At 43.2% G+C, this 20708-nt stretch overlaps 1 long non-coding RNA gene across 1 annotated transcript in view; it reads right to left on the bottom strand.

Moving 5' to 3' along the window:
- The window catches only part of LOC109277230 (uncharacterized), a 29342-nt gene extending 18454 nt beyond the window's left edge, over window positions 1-10888 (bottom strand). The window contains exon 1 of the long non-coding RNA XR_008421567.1: window positions 10803-10888. This is a non-coding gene — a long non-coding RNA (uncharacterized LOC109277230). The remainder of the gene's footprint in view (window positions 1-10802) is intronic.
- Window positions 10889-20708: the final 9820 nt, after the last annotated feature.

Here is a 20708-nt window from a genome sequence, read left to right on the forward strand (position 1 = left end):
CAGCAACGCAAAGCGAAGTATTCCATACTTGGAGTATAGGAAGTCTCAAGCTGGAATGTGTCGCTCCTTCCTGGGAAGGGAAATCTCCCCATGGCTCTCCTCAGCTGCCTCTTATTTTCACCTCTTTTCTGACTCTACTTCTGACGTCACAGATCCCATAAATGTCTTAGTTTTTCAAATGACTTCTATGGTTGTCACGGTGGGTACACAGATAAGGGAAAATACACTTAGGCTTTTTTGTGTGACTTGGCGTATGGAGCGATTTGCTTCCAATTCTGACTTGAAGGGTCGCTCTGATTAGTACCTTTGTGTTTTTGGCCTCACTTAATAGAAGAGCTCCACAGAATGAAAGACAAGACAGGGAATAAATTAGACTTAAGAAAGGAATAAGTTAGGTTTTAAAGTGTAAAATAAGGACTTGAATTATGTCTCGAATTTGAGCACAGCAGCACCCCTCTTGCCTGTGAAGGATGTATTCCAAGACCCCCAGTGGATGTCTGCGACCACAGCCAGTATCAAGCCCTATATATACTATGTTTTATCCTATACACCATATCTGCAATAAAGTTTAGCTTATAAATGAGGCATAGTGAGAGAATAACAACAGCAACTAATAACAAAGAAGAACAATTATATAATATTGACACTATACGATTATTACAATATACTAAAAGTTACACGAATGTGGTGTCTCCCCCTCAAGATATGTTATTGCGCTGCACCCACCCTTCTTCTTGCAACGATGTGAGATGATAAAATGTCTGTGTAATGAAGGGACGTGAGTGGTGTAGGCATTATGATGTAGCATTAAGCTCTCTTGACCTTCTGATCAGAAGGAGGCTCGTCTGCTTCCTGTCCTTGGTTGACCAAGTATAACTGAAACCATGGAAAATGGTCTTTGACCCCAGTTCCTGGCACTTTCTGGGTGATAGGAGTGCATTTGGTTGAACTGAGGAGACTCTGGGTGGCTCCTGGATAGCTTCAGGAAGTAGGCGGGTTACTAGAAAGATCACACCATGATTAGAAGCTTGGAACTTTCATCTCTACTCCGCATTCTCAAGGAGGGGGTGGGGGCAGGGCCAGAAAACAAGTTAATGATTAATTATATCTACAGGATGAAGCCTCCATAAAAATCCCTGAAGTGTTTCAGAGCTGCTGAGTTGATAAACACACCAATGTGCTGGGAGGGTGGCACACCCTAACCCCATGGGGAAGGAAGGTCCTGTGCTTGGGACCCTTCTGGACCATCCTATGTATCTCTTCATTTGGCCATTCATTTATTTGTATCCTTTATCATATTATTTACTATATAATAAACTGATAAATGTACGTAAGTGTTTCCCTGGGTTCTGTGAGACACAATAGCAAATTATTGAACCTGAGGAGGGGGGGGTCACTGAAACCCCTGATTTGTTGTGCCCAAGCCAGAAAGAAGTGTGGATGACTTGGGGACACACTACTCAAAATAGGCATCTGGATTAGTCTCATGAAACTAAGCGCCTAACCTGTGGGGTCTTCTGCTAACCCCAAGTAGACAGTATGAATTGTAGACACCCAGCTGGTGTCAGAGGACTGACTGGTCGGTATGAGAAAAAACCCACATGACCGGTGTCAGAGGAGTTGTGAGCATAGAGCACAGGAATAGGGTTTTCTCTTTCGTTTAGTAACTAACGGTTTCAAGGCCATTACCAGGCGATGCCTGGTTGTACACATGAACCACATGTCGCTCCCTGAGTCAGAGGTACACACAAAACTGTGTGATTTTAGAGGCTCTAAAGCTACAAAAATATCTTTAATTAACCATTTACCTGTACTTCTCATCAAACCTTTACTTGAATGCCAGAACAGGAAGCCTCTGAAATGATCTACACAAATCCTTCTTTCAATAACTGCCAACTCTGGGTAGTAGTAGTAATAACTCCAGATGTTTTTATAAAGCTGATTAATTAGCGGTTTGAATAAACTTACATAACTTCCTACAATACATAAGGTCTGTGTAACTCTCGTAATGCAAATGGATATGATGATACTATGGAAGCCAACGGAAGAAACAGACCTGCTTTGGCATCTGATTTAGTGTCCAAATGCAAGGACACTGGAATATGACTATACTAGAGAAAATTTCCATGAGCCAATGAACCATTTTCCAATAACTGCTCAGGACTAATGATAGTTGTACAGGAGGCGGGAGGCTTACACCAAGTCCAGACTGACACCAATAGGCAAGTTTGTTTCAACTGGATGGGCTTAAATTGGAGAATAAACACATTCTTGGTGTAGGATGTTTATCTTCCTTCCTAAAGTGATACTAATTTTGTTATCTCAAAAAAAATATAGACAATTTCTGGAACATTCATCTATTTACCATGCCAAAGCCAGGAAATATGTCTATTGACATTCAAAATAAGAAACATATTTGTAGCTAGGAAAAAAAAACAATAGGAAAAAATAGTTTCCAGAATTCAATACCTTTCAAACATTTATAGATTCTCTGTTTAATTTGAAACACTGACAATAGTCAAAGGGCATAGCAACTCTTTATTTTCTGTTTGGGAAGCACAGACTGAAAGGAGCCAAAAGGCTGAGAAATTTGAAACTACTATAAAACTGCCTTCATGTTTCCTAATTAAAGAGTAGGTTACTCTGATTCAGAAACGGGCCTGAATCAGTGAATGTTTTATAAGAAATGTAATTTATGGCCACCCTTGACAGGGACAAGAGAATTAAATTAAAAGCCTGACAGAATTAATTTTTTTTTCATAAAATAAAGACTCATCATTTGGAGTTCATTCATTATCTGTATATAAAGGCTACCACTAGGTTCATCTCCATTTTTTTTTTCCCTTACAAAATGCCATTCACTTTTAGCGCTTAATAGACTAAACACGTCCCTTCTTGGATTATCACTGGCAATGTAGTCTGTCTGGAAGGACACCAAATTCCAGATTAATGGAGTCCAAATTAATCAACTACGTTGGCTTTGCCTACATCATGTCAGAGATGTATCAGTTGCTGGCTTTGTTGGGGGCGGGGGGAGAGGGTATTTGTTTAACATTCTCAGAAAACGAATTTCTAGCTGCATGACAAAATAATGGCTCATTTCTGCTATGGCCGCCAGAGGTCTACTTACCACTGCAAATATTCCAGGCCTTGCTGAGGCAGTGTGGGCAGTCCCACTGGTAAGAAAGAGACGCTCCGGCCATCCTCCAGAACTACGGAATCAAAGTCTGCTTTGTAACACCCCCAGGTGACTTGTGGGTGCAGTAAAGTTTGAGAAGCAGTGTTCTAGGTTATGGAAAGAGAACATTTCATGTTCTGCACATGATCAGGATGAACAGCTTTGAAAACTCAGAGGATCTTGCCTTGCAGTTCCAAACTCCATCTCCTGGCACCAGATTAGCTGGGTTTCCGTAAAAGCATTCACGCAAAAACTAGTCTTTTCTTAAAAACACTTGCCCTAAAGGGTTTCTTTTATGACACACTCTAGCCCATAAATTAACATAGTCATGAATGCTTCTTATTTAATCTTTGATTTATAGATTTGGGGAGCTGAAAGATCCCTTAAGTATTATGTCACACGAGTCTAAATTTTCTTATTTTACAGAAGAAAGACCCAGGCAGGGGATTTTCAGAATACGGTGATCTAAATGACATTCCCCTCCCCTCCACTTCCAAATCCAAAAGATTTGCTTCTCAAGAGCCAGGCTCTACTGTGGGTATAAATGAGGCTTTGGGCCCTCCGCAGGGCCCCCCGCCTCCCTGAAACTTCCCTTGGAGCAGGGAGAAGTGCTGAGCTGGGTGAGCTCAGAAAAGGGACTGGACTTATCAATCAAGATGTGTGGACCGCAAGGGGTAGGGTGCCCACCCTGTCCTACTGAAGTGTGCCAAGATTCTGCAGGGAACATAAAGGTCTGGGCAAGTCTTCTCTGCCATGGGTGCTGGGAGAGCCCAGGGTGACCTGCTTCCTCCAGGTGCCCCAGAGGGGGCTGTCTGCCTCTGTGCCAGCCTCACAGGGATGGGACCCCTTGGCTTGAGAGTTTCCTGATTTTTTAGAGGGACACTAAAAATAGGCTTGAAGTCCAGTTGCCAATGGAGACAAAAACGAAAAAACAAACAAAAACAAAAAACAAAAAAACCCCACATAGATCTAAAGATGTCCAGGAGCCAAAGAGGACAAATAGATCCAACAATCAGATGGCACAGCCAACGAAAGACACCTGATAGAGCAGACAAATGGGTTCCTAAATCAAACAATTAGAAGCACTTAGGAACAAGACTACAGAATAACAGATAAAATGATTTCCTAGAGCTTTTAAAACCCTCACCTGTTCAGTGCCTGAATCCAGAGGGTAGAGGGTGGCTGATGAGATTTGTGTTGGTGGCGTACAAGACGGGGGACCAGCCACATCACAAATCACAGAATAGAACACACCATAAACTGGAAATCACAAGGGGCAAGGAGAGGATTTGGGAAATGGAGGCAGGATACCAGCCATTTGAATAACAGACATTCTAAAAGAAGAAAGAACATATGAAGTGGAAGAAATAATTTTAGGGGCACCCGGGAGGCTCGGCCAGTTAAGCTTCCCACTCTTGATTTCGATTCGGGTCATTATCCCAGGGTCATGGGATTCAGCCCTGCTTCATGCTCTGTGCTCAGCATGGGATTCTCTCGCTCTTTCCCTCTCCCCTGCTTGCATGTGCTCTCTCTCTGTCTCTCTCTCTGTCTCTCTCTCTCAATAAATAAATAAATAAATAAATAAATAAATAAAACTAATAATTTTAAATCACTTAGAAGATTTTCCTAAGCCTAAGGAAGACAAGTTTGCAGAGTAAAAAGATTCGGAACGTTCAGTTAGATTGATGAGATAAACGCCTGTTTAGGCATATCCAGGTAAAACAAGTTTCCAGGCTTTTCCTTTTTTGACTGTTGCTGGACTTCTTATCCGTAACACTGGAAGCTAGAGGGAAGTGGGCTCATATCTTTAGAAGATTGCAAGGAAGGGGCGCCTGGGTGGCTCAGTCAGCTGAGCATCTGACCTCGGCCCAGGTCATGATCTCATGGTTTGTGAGTTCAAGCCCCGCGTCAGGCTCTGTGCTGACAGCTCAGAGCCTGAAGCCAACTTCGGATTCTGTCTCCCTCTCTCTCTGCCCCTCCCTAGCTCACTCATGCTCGTTCTCTCTCTGTGTCAAAAATAAATAAACTTAAAAAAAATTTTTTTTAAATAAGATTGCAAGGAACCCCACCCCCACCCCCCACCCCAAATCCTATACTGGGCATTTTCAGTTGTTTACCTGCTAAGGTAAGCAGAAGATATTCAAGGACATGCACTGATTCAGAGCATAAATCACAGAGTGCCCCATCTGAGATAAATACTTCAGAAAAAGACCTTTCCAAAGACCAATGAACTGGAACAGAGACTTCAAGATGGGGAAAGGGAAGGCAGGAAACAATTAGAGATGAAAAATGCATTGGTTTTAGAAATATGTCATTAAATATTAATGGATAAGAATATAACATATAATGTAAATCCCACACATGGACCCCGAAGACAAACACACAAACAAATGTGAAATGAAATTCTGTGTCCAACTATTTCAGCAAAACCTCAGAAATAAGAGCACAAGGGGAAGCAAAAACATTCCAGGATTTAATTAGGGGGTGAGAGATGCCTGGAAGGAGGAGAAAAAGGGGGGGAAAAAAGAATTCTAATGATTTCATTCCATTATGGTTTGAGCAAAACATGGAGAAATCAGAAAGAGGAAATCAGGAAGGATATAGTGGGTCTCAGTGGGAGAAATAACTTTGAAATAAGAGGGCAGTAGAGGTACTTGGTCTGATTTCTAGAACTGGAAAAGGCCAGGCCATTAGTTGAGTGAGCACATGACGGTAAAACTTCTGAATTAAAAAGATGAAAATGGAATGCCTAGCAACATAAGCAGACCAATAAAAGTAAGAAAGGAAAACGAGGAACGACAATGTTCAGTAAAAACTGTAAAGAAACAGGAAAGGAAGAGTGTTTCCTTTTTTCTTCATTATATGGGTTTTTTTCTGGTACTCATCTACTCTCTTTTTTTTTTTTTAAGTTTATTTATTTTTGAGAGACAGAGAAGACAGAGCATGAGCAGGGGAGGGGCAGAGAGAGAGGGAGACACAGAATCGGAAGCAGGCTCCAGGCTCTGAGCCATCAGCCCAGAGCCCGATGCGGGGCTCAAACTCACGGACCACGAGATCGTGACCTGAGCTGAAGTCGGACGCTTAACCGACTGAGCCACCCAGGCACCCCTCACCTACTTTCTTAAATTAGATGTTAGCTCATATATTTTCATCTTTTTGAAAATGTAAGCATTTAAGGCTTTTTTTTTCTTATGCTAAGTACAGCTTAACTGCAATGATATGTGGCATTTACCTTACTCTGTAATTCTAACTATTTTCTAAGAAGCTGGGACTTCTTCTGACCCATTGATTATTTATTCTTATTTCTGGGAACTGGGTTTTTTGAGGGGTGCAGGAGGGACTACCTCTTTGGTATTGGTATCTAATTTAATTGTGCTGTGGTCAGAGACTGTCATGTATATGAAGTAGCTTTTAAAAATTATTAGTTGTTGTTTGCTTTATGGCCCCAAGTATGATTTTTAGACATAATGACCTCTTGATCAAGCTTTTCCTTGCCTGCTTGATCTGTCAATTGCTACAGGGGTGTTAACGGAATCTCCCACTATCGTGATAAATTTAATATGTAAATTTTTTCTTGTAATTCTTTCACATTTTGCTTTATATATGTTGAGGCTGTTTTATGGAATCAATACAAATTTTGAATTCCTGATGAGTTGAAATTTTCATCAATATGTAGTGATCTTCATTGCCATTAATGGTTTTTGCTTTAAAGTTTCTTTCATCTAAGATTAAAATGGCCATCCTACTTTCATCTCTGTAGGATTTGCCTTGTATTACCTTTCCCTATCTTTTTTTATTCAACCTTACTGTGCTCTAAAGTTTGTTTCTTGTAAACATAATGTAGTTGGGTTTCTAAAATAAATCCGGTCTATCTTTATCTTTGAGCTGGAGATATTAGTCCATTTATAATTAATATGTTTATTAGTTCATACTTTCTCATTGTTCTCCCCACACACCTCGACTCTTCTAGGTTTATCTCTTTTTTTTTTTAATTTTTTAATGTTTATTTATTTTTGAGAGAGACAGAGACAGAATGCGAGTGGGTTAGGGGCAGAGAGAGAGGGAGACACAGAAGCAGAAGCAGGCTCCAGGCTCTGAACTGTCAGCACAGAGCCCGATGCGGGGCTCGAACTCACAAACCGTGAGATCATGACCTGAGCCGAAGTCGGACGCTCAACCGACTGAGCCACCCAGGCGCCCCGCTTTATCTCTTTTTAATGCTTTTCTTACTCTTTTGGATTATGTTTTTTTGTTCTGTTCCCTAATATTGTCTTTCTAGAATTTCCTAAGAAATACACTCCTTCCATTTTTTAGTAGTGGGTCAGAAAATATCACATGGATATTTAACTTAACAAAATGTAAAATTAACCAATAGCTTTACCCTCCTCCAAAAACATTAATAGTCTTACTTAGCTTTTTAAAAAATTTACCTCTCCTCCAGACTTTTATGATATTTTTGTACAGAAATTTAGATCTATCTTATTTTCGTAGCCTTATACACTAGGGCATTATTATTGCTATTACTTTTGTCAGCCAATGTTAGTTTAAACTTTCTTTGTTGACTGTTTTGCATCTCAGACTTCTTTCTGGGCTCATTTTCCTTCTCTTACAAGGAAGTTACTTTAGAGACATCTGTTGATCATGACCTCTCAGTTTTCACTTATCTAAACATGTCTTTGTTTTTTAACCCTTATTTTTAAAAGAGATTTTGCTGATAATGCAATTCTAGTTGAATACTTTTTTTCAGCACTCTGAAGATCTTATCCATTGTCTTCCTGGCTCTCCTTGTCCTTGCAGTCAATTGAATCGTTATTCTTTTACAGATTTGGTGACCAGGTGCTCTGATTTATGTGGTGCAGACCCAGATTACACCTGTGGTCCTGGTCTCTGTTGGGATAGCATCGCCTTTCCTTCTCAAAAGCATCCTGATTTGAGTGATATATTATGTAGTTAGCCAATTAATGGGCAAGCTCTCTTTCCCTTTGGCTATTTTGAAGACAGTCTTTCTTTATCTGTAGCAGTCTGTAATTTTATTATATGCCTTAGTGTTGAATTTCTTTTTATTTACTCTGCTTGGTGTTGGTTGGGTTTCCAGAACCCTAGGACATGGTTCTTCCATCAGCCCTAGAAAATTCCCAATTATTATCTTTCCAAATGCTTCTTTCCTCCTCTCTCTCATTTCACCTTTAGAAAGCATTAGATGTATTTAAAAAAAATTTTTTTTAATGTTTATTTATTTTTTGGAGAGAGAGACAGAATACTGGCAGGGGAGAGGCGGAGAGAGAGAGAGGGAGACAGAATCCAAAACAGGCTCCAGGTTCTGAGTTGTCAGCACAGAGCCCAATGTGGATGGATCTCGAACTCATAAACGGTGAGATCGTGACCTGAGCCAAAGTCGGACTCTTAACCGACAGAGCCACCCAGGCGCCCAGGAAGCATTAAATGTATTTTCACATTGGCTGATTTTGCTCCACTATCCACATCTCTTCATCGCTCAGATTTTCCATTCCCATGTTTGTCCATGCTGTCATCTGGGAAATTTTACCAGCTCTATTTCCCCATAATTGACTAGGTATCCAGTCATCAAGTTTCCACTTTCTAGTTTTTCGGTTTTTTTTTTTTTTACACTTATTTATTTTTGAGAGACAGAGCACAAGTGGGGGAGGGGCAGAGAGAGAGGGAGACACAGAATCCGAAGCAGGCTCCAGGCTCCGAGCTGTCAGCACAGAGCCCGATGCAGGGCTCAAACTCACAAACTGTGAGATCATGACCTGAGCCGAAGTCGGACGCTCAACCGACTGAGCCACCCAGGCGTCCCCAGTTTTTTGTCTTAACGTACCCATTTGGTTCTTTTTCAAGTCAATCTGATCGATCTTCATAATCTCTTGCTACATTGTCACTCTTTCTACTTGCCTTTTTTCCCCCTAAGCATATTAAACATACTTATTTTATACTCTTTGACAATTCCAATATCTATCATCTTTGTATCTCTGACTCCACAGTTTCCTGTTTCTGCTGAATCTTCCTTGTAACAGCCTCATCCTCCTTCCTCCTTCCTCCTTCTGGTTTTCCAGGGTGAACTTTCTGTCAGTGGTCTGGGAACACCACTTCCTTAAGGTCTCTACCAGCTCAGACCACGTTAAATGTAAACTTATGGTTTTTCAGACCACACAAATAGTAGAAATTCTGGTCTTAAATACTTGTTAATATGGTCTTGAGGTTAGAAATGTTCACAAAGAGCACTTTCCTACTTTCTTCTAGTCACGCTGCAAAACCAATATAAGCAATTCTGCTCAATGTCTTCCTCTCCAAACAAGTTCTTGGTTCAGACTGATGATGCCACTCGTGGAAATGCAGTTTTATGAAAGGGGTCTCATTGGTGATCTCTCGCAATGTTCAGGCTCTGGGCTTTGTCTCCCAGTCCCTATATGTGGACCGTTAAATTTCAGGCTGTCACCGGGCCACCAGCATGCCTCCAGAGAAAACTCCAATGCCAGTGCATGTCCCGTGGATTCAAGATTTCTCTTCATTTCTGGACACTAAAGAATTTCCTTACTTCGACCAGCTAAGTCATGTAATATACATCTGTCTATCAATGACCTATCTATCCATATACATATGTTGATATAAATATACATCTAGCATTTTTAGATGAGTTATATTTAAAGAGACTAATGTGAATATCTTGTCTGCCTTATTTCCAGAAATGGAACTGGTCTTCTGCGTGTGTGTACGCGCGCGTGTGTGTGTGTGTGTGCACTTGTTGGCTTGCTCAAGGAAATCTAACACTACCAGGGCCTTACCCCACCATATGAATGATTTCAGTGTCTTAAATGAATTGCCTCACCCTCACACGCTGCTTCTAGCCTCTCCTGATACCCTGAAGCATTGTAAGGTAGATTTTTGCTTTGACTGAATTTTTGTCACATCGAGTGGCAAGAATTCAGGAGCTGTTCTCTAGTGGAAATATAAAATGAAAATCACATGCTTCAGTGAATTTCTGGGCTACTGAATAATTTAACAATTATACTTACTAATGAATGCTTGCCAAACACAGAAATGAAGACATGAAAAGAAAAGGCAGGTACATGTCAGTAACCTAAAAACATAAACATCTCTACATCTTACAGGACACTGGTCTATTGATCACTGATAAGTGACTGTGATAGATATTACATAACTTTGAAATTACACTCAAGGTAAGATCATTTGAAGTATACTTTAGGTCATGAAAAGTATCCTCTGTCTAGACCTGCCGCTCCCTTGAGGAAGGAGACATTTTTTTTAACTCCTACAAAAGCTCAATGGCAACTAAAGCATAATATCAAAACTTTCGTTAATACAGAATTATTTGAGATACACGTAAGGTTTCATTCCTTCCTCTTCATGCCTTACCTCATTTCTTTCTCGTTTGTTCTCAGTGCTCTAACTTTCTGTCAGAATCTACCTCAGCTTGATCTACCTCAGATCAAGCTCATTGTGTCATCTTGACTTGTTAAAACTCTGTGTGTACGGCTCTGTCTGAATGTCAGGGCAATGTTTATTTCATTCTTCCCACATTCTTGAATCACGCATTGTGACGTGATTGCCTTTGGATGACTTTGCTCAGAGGGAATCCCCTGACCTTTCTCTGAGTGTCGGTCTCGCTCCACAGACTCGTTTGTGTTGTGCCACTCTGTCACATGCCTTCGATATTTAATATTCAGATCTAGGAAATGAAGGAAAGGATTTTCAGGTGTTAAATTGCCTCAGTCAAATCAAGAAATTATTGTGGGTGGGTTTTGGTTTCTTAGCTGAAGGATGTGTGGCAGGATAATTCACTGAAACATTAAAATGCGTTTCTTCTTCACGTTTCCCTCTGGTGTTCTTAGCTTCCAGACATTGACCCTTGCCTCAGACGCCTTTGGCAGGGAAGAAAGTAGGAGCTAATGGAGGGCAACGTCTCCACTTGTCTTTTACAAGAGTTGGAGCTCACTGAAGACACAATAGTCTGTGTCCCAGGGAGGGAAGGAAGTCTCTCTGTTATTATGGTTGTTTCTCTCCTCCCTCCCTCCCTCCCTCCCTCCCTCCCTTCCTTCCTTCCTTCCTTCCTTCTTTCCCGTTCTTTCTGTAGTGAGATTATAAGGTACAAATGTATTGGAGACCCACACTCTCGCACCGGCAGTGCCTCGGGGGCAAATCCGTGTGGTATAACCAGACACCTATGCTTAGTGGCAAAGCAAGAAGCAGCTTAGTTTGAACTGAGAGTGTGTTCATGTCTAGGGCTCGCGGGCTCAGAGAAACGTGTGATCAGGGGCAGCCAGGATGGGCTGAAAACACCAGGTGGGTTCCTCTCCCTTCTCAGTACCATTTAGGCCTTCTGGGCTCTTTGCGTCCCAGAGAGGAGAGAGGGGGCACTTGGAACGATAGAAATGGAATTTTCTACTCGTCCCCTCAGAACGGAAAGCCCGAATCAGAATTTCTTTAAGTTAATGAAATGGATACGTTCCCAGTGTACATGAATTTAGGTTTGTGGATACGGGTCCTCCGCAAGTATCTGTTAGAGAACAGCAAAACCATACTCGGCCCCGCTGCTGTAAGGAAGTGTTGAAGGGCTTGAGGCAAAGACACTCACCTTTGAGATTCTACCCACTCCTGAGAGAATGCATGTGAAAATCTGTGTGAAGTCTAAAGTACTGAAAGTGATTATCATTTTTAAAATAAAATATGTGTCAGGTATTGCTTGAAGGACTCGGAGTAAGAATTCCCCATGAAACAGTACTCAGAAAATTGCTTTAGAGATCTATATACCCGAATTTCCCAAACTGAATTGTAACACAACATATCATAATCAATCTCTAAAACAATTCCAGGGGTCCCTATACCAGCGCACTCTGAATCTCAGATTTGGCAATCGTCCTGCACTCTTAATTTGCTTCATTTGCTTGAGCTTGGTGCAACGCGTGACATGGCCATTTTATTGGCCAAACATTGTAGACCCTCCGTGATTTCAGTTTTCCTGCACAAGTGAGAAGACTTCTGGTTTCTGGTCTGACATGTGAAGAGCTTGAAACTCATCATTCCTGTCTTTACGAGAAAAAGGCCAAGCAAAGCGAAGATCAGTGACCCTTCTCAGACCCATCAGAGAAGTGAGTTCATAAGCCGACTGGTGGCCCTAAAACCGGAGAGACAGACACGTAGGCATAGAGAGTCACGGTTGACTTTGAGAGTCAGAAACTCCCCCCAAGACTGGAACCCCACACCTTCATGAGTCTGACCTCCAGGAGCTTTGCCAGGTTTTCATTGTGAAGACTGAAGAAAAATCTCCTTGTGTTTCTGGCAGGGTAAGTATTTTGAAATATAGCCAGAGCATTCTGTTCTCCTTAATAAGGAATGCCCGAAGGGAAACTATTTTACCAAAGCCTCACCCACTCCAGCTGCCTCACCGACAGACTGAGACCTAATCACAGGATTATAAACGCCTCCCCTACTCCTACACCCCAGAGCCACATGAGCGGGGCTCCTGTATCATAACAGGGGATACCGCTGAAGAACTGCAAACCTCAGACGCTGTTTACGGAGTTTTTACCTTAACCCCAAGACAACAAGGGAGGGGGCCCAAAAGCAAGGACACTTAAGGAAATTTTAACCTCAGACACCACAGCTGGAGCAAACAGTACACACGGCCTACTTCCTGGCCAGATAAACATAAGGCCTTCCGTGAAGGCGTGGGTACCCCAGCTCCTTTCACCCCACGTAATGAGAGAGGCTCAGGTAGTCAGGCAGCACTCAAGGACTACCTTAGAGGTGAGGGTGGGGGCACGCTGTGGACCATTTCCCCAGCATTTAAGTACAAGTTACCCGTTGCTACAGCAATCGTCATGTGCACCACTGCAAAAGAGTCCCCAAGAGACACCATCCATCTCGAAGGATGTCCACCAAGCTCCGGGGTCACAGATTATCATCTGTACGGGCCAGTGGTGTTATCATCTAGTGCTGGTCCAACCCTAACTTTGCAGATGAGAACACTGAATTCTGGAAAGTCAGAGCACTGTCCGGCATAATGTAAATGGGGAGGCGGGGGGATTAATAAAATAAACAAATAAAATAAAAAATAAATAGTTGGAGAGTTCCATCTAGAACCTGGCTTTCTTCTCTGAAGACATGTATGCGAAACCAGAAAATATATTAAACAGGCTGGACTCTCGGGGCGTTAGCTTAAAGCTAAATTCGTTTTTTTCCTCCCACTGTTCCTGCACATTTGTTCAGTGGTGGAAGGTCTTTCCTTGCCTCTGAATGAAAAACACATTTACTTTTCATCAACGTGTTCTCAAGATTAGTCATGAATAGTGCCCAGGCCTCCATAATAAGCAAACTTTCAAATCTAAGAGTAAAAACTCTCACACTGTCCAGTCCTCCCATGCATACGCCCAAGCCCGAGGGCTGACCCCTCACAATGGGACAGGAGGGCTGGCTCAGTTCCGCCTCTCCTGCCACAGAACTTTCTGACCCTGTCAGGCTGAGGCAGGGAAAGCAAGAAGCAGTGGGAAGTTCTAAGACGGTCATTCGTTCTCTGAGTGTGAAAACGGTTGAAGTCTGACTCTTTTCCCTATGGGGCATTTCTGAGAGTCTGCTGAGAATCTTTCCCAGCCATCAGCAAACATTTTCTGTAAAAGGCCAGGTAGTGAATATATTAGGTTTCACAGGGCATACAGTCATGGCTACTCGATTCTGCCGTGGAGAATATGTCAAAGAAAGTGTCTGGCTGTGTCCTAGTAAATACGTATTTCCGGAAACAGGCAGCCAGCCTTCTGGCCGTAGTTTGCCGGGCGCGGTCTCTCCAGCCTTGGGCAACTTCCATGTAGGGTCCCCTCACCCTGGGCAAATGGAATTTGTTTTGTGGTTGCTCACTCCCTTCTCGAGCCTGTGGAAAGAGGAGAGCGCCTCTGCTTCTCCTCTCCTGAAGGCTGGTGCTTTCCTAGGGGCCCCTTGAATAGGTTCAAAGACAAGCGTTCATTCCTTCTCTTCATCGGGGGCTCACCAGATGAGGTCAATGGGAAACACTCAGGAATGCTTTGCCTACCCAAAGGCTGAGCTGCCAGGCCCCAACCTGACAATCTCCTTCACTCTGCCATCAGAACAGATAGCCAGGTACTTCTGGACCTCACGTTCCTCAGCCATGGGTCAAATCCAAGTCCACTCTGTCTAAGGCTGGGACACAAGTTTGCTAAGTGGTCTTTAGAGGCCCCCCTGCTGCTAGAGACAAGAGGCATGGGTAGAACTTGTAACACACCAGCAGCAATCTCCAAATAAATAATCTCCACCAATCCCTTCAATCTCCAAACACACAACCCTTTTGACCCTTAGCGTAGGTGAATTGTCTGACAAGGTTTAAAATTTCCATGGGCTCGTACATCTCACAGCTCACCTGGCACATAGCAGCTACTGCCTTCGTGCGTCAGACAAACCAAGAGAGGAAGTGCCCATTTTCACACCGTGTGAATAAAGCGCCCATCCCAGGCCCGCCCTCAGTGATTGCCGGCTCCTGTGTTTCTCTTCCTTCCATCTGAATTCCACCTCCCCCAGCACGTCCCACCCTGGGGTCGTCTCTTTCCCTAACAAAAATTTTTATTTTTACTGTAATGAGCACCTAAAAGATGTAATGAACGCACACAAATTAACGCATGCGTGTTCACAATCTCCTGCTTTCCTCTGCTGCACATGTTCAGTGGCAGGGAGGGGTGGGCAGGAGGGAAGAGCACCAATTTGTGGGGCAAGAGCAGAAAGAGACAGTGAACAGCTGTGAGACAATTGTATGGAGGAGGGAGGAAGGACATGGTGGGGGTGACTGGGAGGCGGCCACCGTGCAGACTTTGGGGAGACTGAGGTGGGAGGAAGAATTTTCTGATGCTTCGCTATGTGTATAATCCACTCCTTGGAAGCACTGAACCCCCCTTTCAAGAATATCTGGAAGAAATATCTGTATTATTCTTTGAGGTTTCTGGAAGAGTCTGCATCCCCCACCCCTGCGTTATTGGTGGTGGTGGGGAGGGTTGGTGTCAGCGGGCAGAGGTAGGATTCAAGATGGCTGAGCTCTCTTTAGGCTGCGTTCCAGGCTGTTTGAGAAATACGGGTACCGCCACTTGATTTTAGTGCCTGCGTATGTCTTACCAATCACCTTTAGGTAGGGTATCCTTGTGGCCCAATTTATCCAAACGGTCCTTGTTATCATTTCTTGTCCCAGCATAATGACTAACGACACCATCTTTCACTCTCAAGAGCGTCCTGGTTTAGGCGATACATTACACGGTCACTCTTCCTTTCAGTGACGGCTTTTAACCTTACTCCACGGCTTCTCACTGCCCATCCTGCCGAAGATTCAAATGTGCTTTCTATTGTGAGAAAAATAGCAGTCATTAATTATTTCTATTGACCAGAGCCATTTGTGACTTAACGCAACTGTTCGGAGAGTCAGTAACACGAGTGATCCTCACAGGCTGGGAAAACGAGGAGGAATGAAATTAGCCCCTGTTGCATAGGAAGGAGCCGTGGCTGCGCATAAATGTGGCCCAAATGTTGCTGTGGATGTCGCCAGCCTGGATACACTTCGGCATCAGCAACGCAGGCAACCTGTTCTGCCCACACTTCTGCACCACAGGCTTCCTTCCTGTTTCCTCCCAACCAAAATACTTCTGGGACTTTCCCAATAACCAGCTTGTCCACAGCATACCCCCAGAGACATCTGCTACGTTCTTCTCTGTCTACTCTGCCTCGCCCTTTTCCACATGAGCTGCCTCCACGGGTACTTGCAGGAGTCACACGCTTGCTACAGCTGACTGAGTCGCATACGAGGCTCGATGTCTATGCGAAGGTGCCTCCCCCCTCTCCCCCACTGCTCCCCAGGCTGTCTGTCCTGGGTGGGGGGTTGCAGCAGAGCTGGGCTCCACGGAGAAGCGCAGTTGGTCGCTGGGTTCCACAGTAGCGTGCTTGTGCATGGAGCCCTTCTTCATCTTCTGGCCCTTACTCTTTATTCTTATTGGAGCGCCAACCAGGCCAAAGGCCTAGATAGGAAACTCTGTGTAGTCTTTAGTTTCTTCTCTCCCCTATCCATCCCTCTTTTTGGTCAAAACAAAGCTCCCAAACCTATCGCTTCGTGCACATGGGTCCTTGGTGAGAGACACGGAAACTTTCAAAAGTTTCTAATCCCTAGCCAATCCTATCCCACAAGAGCTTTTCTCATAATCAGAACTATTCGAAAATAGAATGGCGTGCCTGGTTAGGTCATGATTTGTCCGTAACCCTGGCAATTTTCAAGGACTGACTGGATCTGAGTCATTCCGCACAGTATTATAGAAGGAGTCCCTTCACTGGGTGAGAACTTCCATATCAAGGCCACCAGGTACCCGCAATTCTGGGTCTGCTATTCTAAACCTAAGTTACTTACTATCCATTGACATACTCAGAAATGTGGGGAAAAAAAATCTGTTTCAATCACAACACACTGATGAAATCATGTTATTTATAAACTGAAAACAGAGAATAGACAAAAGATGTATTTTCTAGGCAAAGCTACCATTTTGCCTTGCACGATTATGCTTCTCCCCTCACTTTTAATTAATATTTTGGTTTGGGACAAGACATTCATTTTGGACTCTTTATACTCCTGACTTATCGACTGAGACCCGAATGTCAAATCCTTTTATACCTATACTTTCTAACAGGGCAGGGGCTGTCCACAGCGGTATGGGTGATGGATGAACCCAGCCCCCACGCTGTGGGATGTGGGGCAAGGTGCCTGGTATGCAATCACTCAGTGCTGCACCTTCCTTTCAAGGAGATGGGGTTGAGAGGTCTTTTATCACTTCCTCGTTTCCCGTCACAGACTATTCACCAGGGCAGAATAATTGACAGGATGTATACTGAGTTATGAGTAATATTCTTTCCCTAGCAGCACCTAATCTTTTATTTGGTTGCTGTGGCCATATCATTAGCATTTCTTACCAGGCAGGGCAAGAGGTCTGCCCCGCAGAAGAGAGGACACATTTGTGAGGAAATTAAGTTGGAACAAAGGTTACTCCTTCAATTCCCTTTGCAGAAAACTTAAGACTTTGGGGAATCAAAGAGCTCCAAGGCAGTCTAAATAGTTTTTAATGCTCAGTCACACCCTCACATTTAAAAATACAACTTGACGTAAGTCGTGCACATGCAAACCATATGGGATAGCCATGCCAACCCGCTCCTTTGTGCACGAGGAGCTGCAGCCCACCCCTGTGCTCTCCTCCCTCCACCCAGCAATCTGATATGCACTCGAGCGTTATGAATGCGGAAATAATTAATTCTAGAAAATGGAACCACATCAATCGCCATCATTTAAATGTGTTTGTGTATACAAATATTTGCATTTACCCTGCAGAGACAGTACAGTCAAATATTAAAATAGATATCCCATCTGCAAATAATCTAGGAGAGTGACTCTGCTGGTGCACGGTGACGTGAAAACATTTTTAACTGAGCCAGGTCTGGCCAAGTGGCGTGCTGCTGAGAGGTGCTCCCCTGCCTTCCTGAACCTTCCGTGTTACATTCTCCATTCCCAACCTCATTTCCAAAGCTCTTCTCCAGTCTGTAACTTCCTAGTGATACATTTTGGAATTTTGCAGCTCCTCATGTGGTGCTATAATGTCTTTGGAGAAAAGCTGTTCTAAAGAGAGAGAGAGAGAGGGAGAGAAAAAGAGAGAGAAAAGAGGGACGGAGATTCCTTTTCATTCCTTTTATCTTTATTACCATCTTCTGCCTTCCCTGTTTCTCTCTCCTTGTTGTCTCTTTAAAACTATTCAAAGAATCTTAAGTCTAAATACATGAGAAAAGTGCATATTATGATTCACTACTTATGCAAAAACATTTATTTATTAGCCAGCTGGTGGGACTGACAGCTACTATCTGCTCTGGCCGGCAAATTTCTATCACCATTTGGGTTACGGCGTAGGGTAGTGCAGGGGACCCCGGAACCAGCCTTAGAAGACCAAAGTCTGAATTCCTGTTGAGCTATTACCTCTCCATTTCATTTCTGCCTCGCAGATTTAAGCTACATGCAAATACGCACATATATGCACACATATGTAGATACACGCACATTTTCACGTGATTATATAGTCAGGATAAGCTTCATTCTCTTCTTCTGCTTTATTCAGTATAAAACGACAGAGATTCGTTTTGCCCCAAATTTCCCACAACGAATAGGGTGGATTTTTTTGAGGGTATAGTAATACTCTTCTTCATTTGGTTTTCAAATAAACAACCAACATTAGGAAATTGAGGTGTATCGTATGTGGAAGGCTGTGCTCTCAGAGCAGAAAGTGTCAGCTGCATGCTAACTGTTATGTAAAGAGATCATCTAAATCCCTTGAGTGGCTGTTCAGCTAAAATTTAGAGTCTCTTAATCTTATATTTGATGCTAAACCAAATAGGCCCTTAGGGAAGAATTAAGAACAAGCCAGACAGCATAAAATTCTTAAGTTGTTAAGGGTGAATAGTATTTGTTGCATTAGGTATAACCGGAGTGATCATTCTGGGGGTTAGCTGTGTATACTATCTACCCTTGAAAATAAAGTGCTCTAGGATCCAGACGGACTAAAGAGATTCAATACTTTCATCTTACTATTTGCCATTCAGAGTACTGCCCTTTCAGAAACCAGAATGTCATTCAGATTATAGATAAGGTCATGCCTCCAGGACCACAATGAATCAAAACTGGGGGGCGTGCGGGGGCAGGGAAGGGAGAGGTGAGTAGCAAATCTTGACCTAAATGCCATGAACCTTCTTTTTGTACTCTTGAGTCTTGGATTTTGTCCACGGAAACACGAACATTATCCAAACAACAGAAAATGGAAAAGATTCATTGGTAATTAGCAAAGCTTTAAGGACACAAAGATGAACATGAATTTCTAAGAAACCATTTTTTTAAACACTAACTCTCCTTTGAATAAATACTGTAATAACTTAAGATCTGTTTTCTCATCTCAGGAAAATTATTATTTGCGAGCATGTTTTTCTTTTTAGATGCAGACTTTGCCTAAGGTCTAAGTTGAAATGAAAGCAACCCAAATACTTCTCCATAAGGCTAGCTGAATTTTGGTTTTTTTTTTTTGATTGGAGGTCACATGTATAGTTATCATTTGTATTTATCACTCTTGCCACAATTTCCGCCCCCCCCCCCCCCCCCAGCCAGGGATTCTTTGGGGTTTGTTCCTACATTTATTTGGAAGATTCTTTCTCTTGTTTACATCTCTTCTGTTTGGACATAGCTCTGCTAGATGCTTGTAACTACCAGGTGACATCACTGCTTCCAGACAGCACAGCAGCTTTTACTGGGTACCAGAGTCCTGGTGGGGACTTACAACTTCATCCAGATACCACGCTGTGTGCACCCAGTGCCGGGTCACACCCCTTCTGGGAACTGCCAGGCTGTTGGTCGCTACAGTCTCTGCCCCCGTCCGCAGGCACCGTTGCCCCCCCTGTTCACTTTCACCCAGACACCCTGGAGCCCACACAGAAGGAACTGAGATATGGAAACCTCAGGGCTCGGGGTTGGGGGGGGGGTGGGTTTGCACGGAGGTTGATTTCTGAGTTGTAGAACGTTCCTTCCTGGATCACTCCATCTCTAGTCTTATAAGAAGGAAGTCGGCCTGCCCCTCTCTCCTCTAGGACCCGTTTTGTGTGTGTGTAGGTTTTTTCTTTCCCAGGACTCACTTTGGCTTTCACGTCAAAAGACTGCTATTGACCCAGGCCATGTCTGAGTCCCAAACTTGGACTTAAGCAAGGTGGCATGCCAGTCCATCTAATGCAACCCTCTCCAGGGAGAACAAGAAGAGCACAAGGCGAGAATTCTCGCAAACCCCTCAAATAAACTTATTCTTCGTGAACTTCTGTCGTGTGTGCACTAATTCTTTTCCATTGCATATAGCCATTCTTTACTTCCCTTACTTCTCTGTGCCTCAGTCTCCCTGTCTATAAAGTGGGGATAATAGTTTTCAACTCACAGGGTTTCTGTGAGGTTTAAATGGGTTAATATGTGTTTTATGCTTAGAAAAGGGCTTACACAGGGACTGTGATTTAAGTGTTCGCTCTGATTACTTCCCTAGCTTTTTCTAATTTACTTTGTCACATCCTGTATTTCATTAGCTAACTTAGTGGGTTTTCACAGGTGACCTAAGTTTGTTTGCTTTTCCCTTTCTCTTTTTTATTTTTGTCTCCCTACTTCCCTATGTGAAGATTTTCCTTTAACACATCCTTCCTGCTTTTGTTTAACATGTTTGCTAGGATTCCTGATGTGGTTGCTTTCTCCTTCATTTAGTTGCTGACCTCACTCAGCTTTTCCTCCCCACCCCAGGCAAAATGGGAAGGTCGGCAGCACTTAAAAGTCAAAGCAAGGACAAGCCGGAAAGGGGACCTGTGGAGCTGGATCCAGGAGAGAGGGACCGGGATTAGTTAATTATCCCAGAGGAGGCAGTGGGGAGGTGGCTGAGGGGAAAGTGTGCTATGCCCCCCTAAACTC

This window comes from Panthera pardus, unplaced genomic scaffold (assembly GCF_024362965.1).
Source record: "Panthera pardus isolate Hobbes unplaced genomic scaffold, ASM2436296v1 HiC_scaffold_13, whole genome shotgun sequence".
Classification (NCBI taxonomy): Eukaryota; Metazoa; Chordata; class Mammalia; order Carnivora; family Felidae; genus Panthera; species Panthera pardus.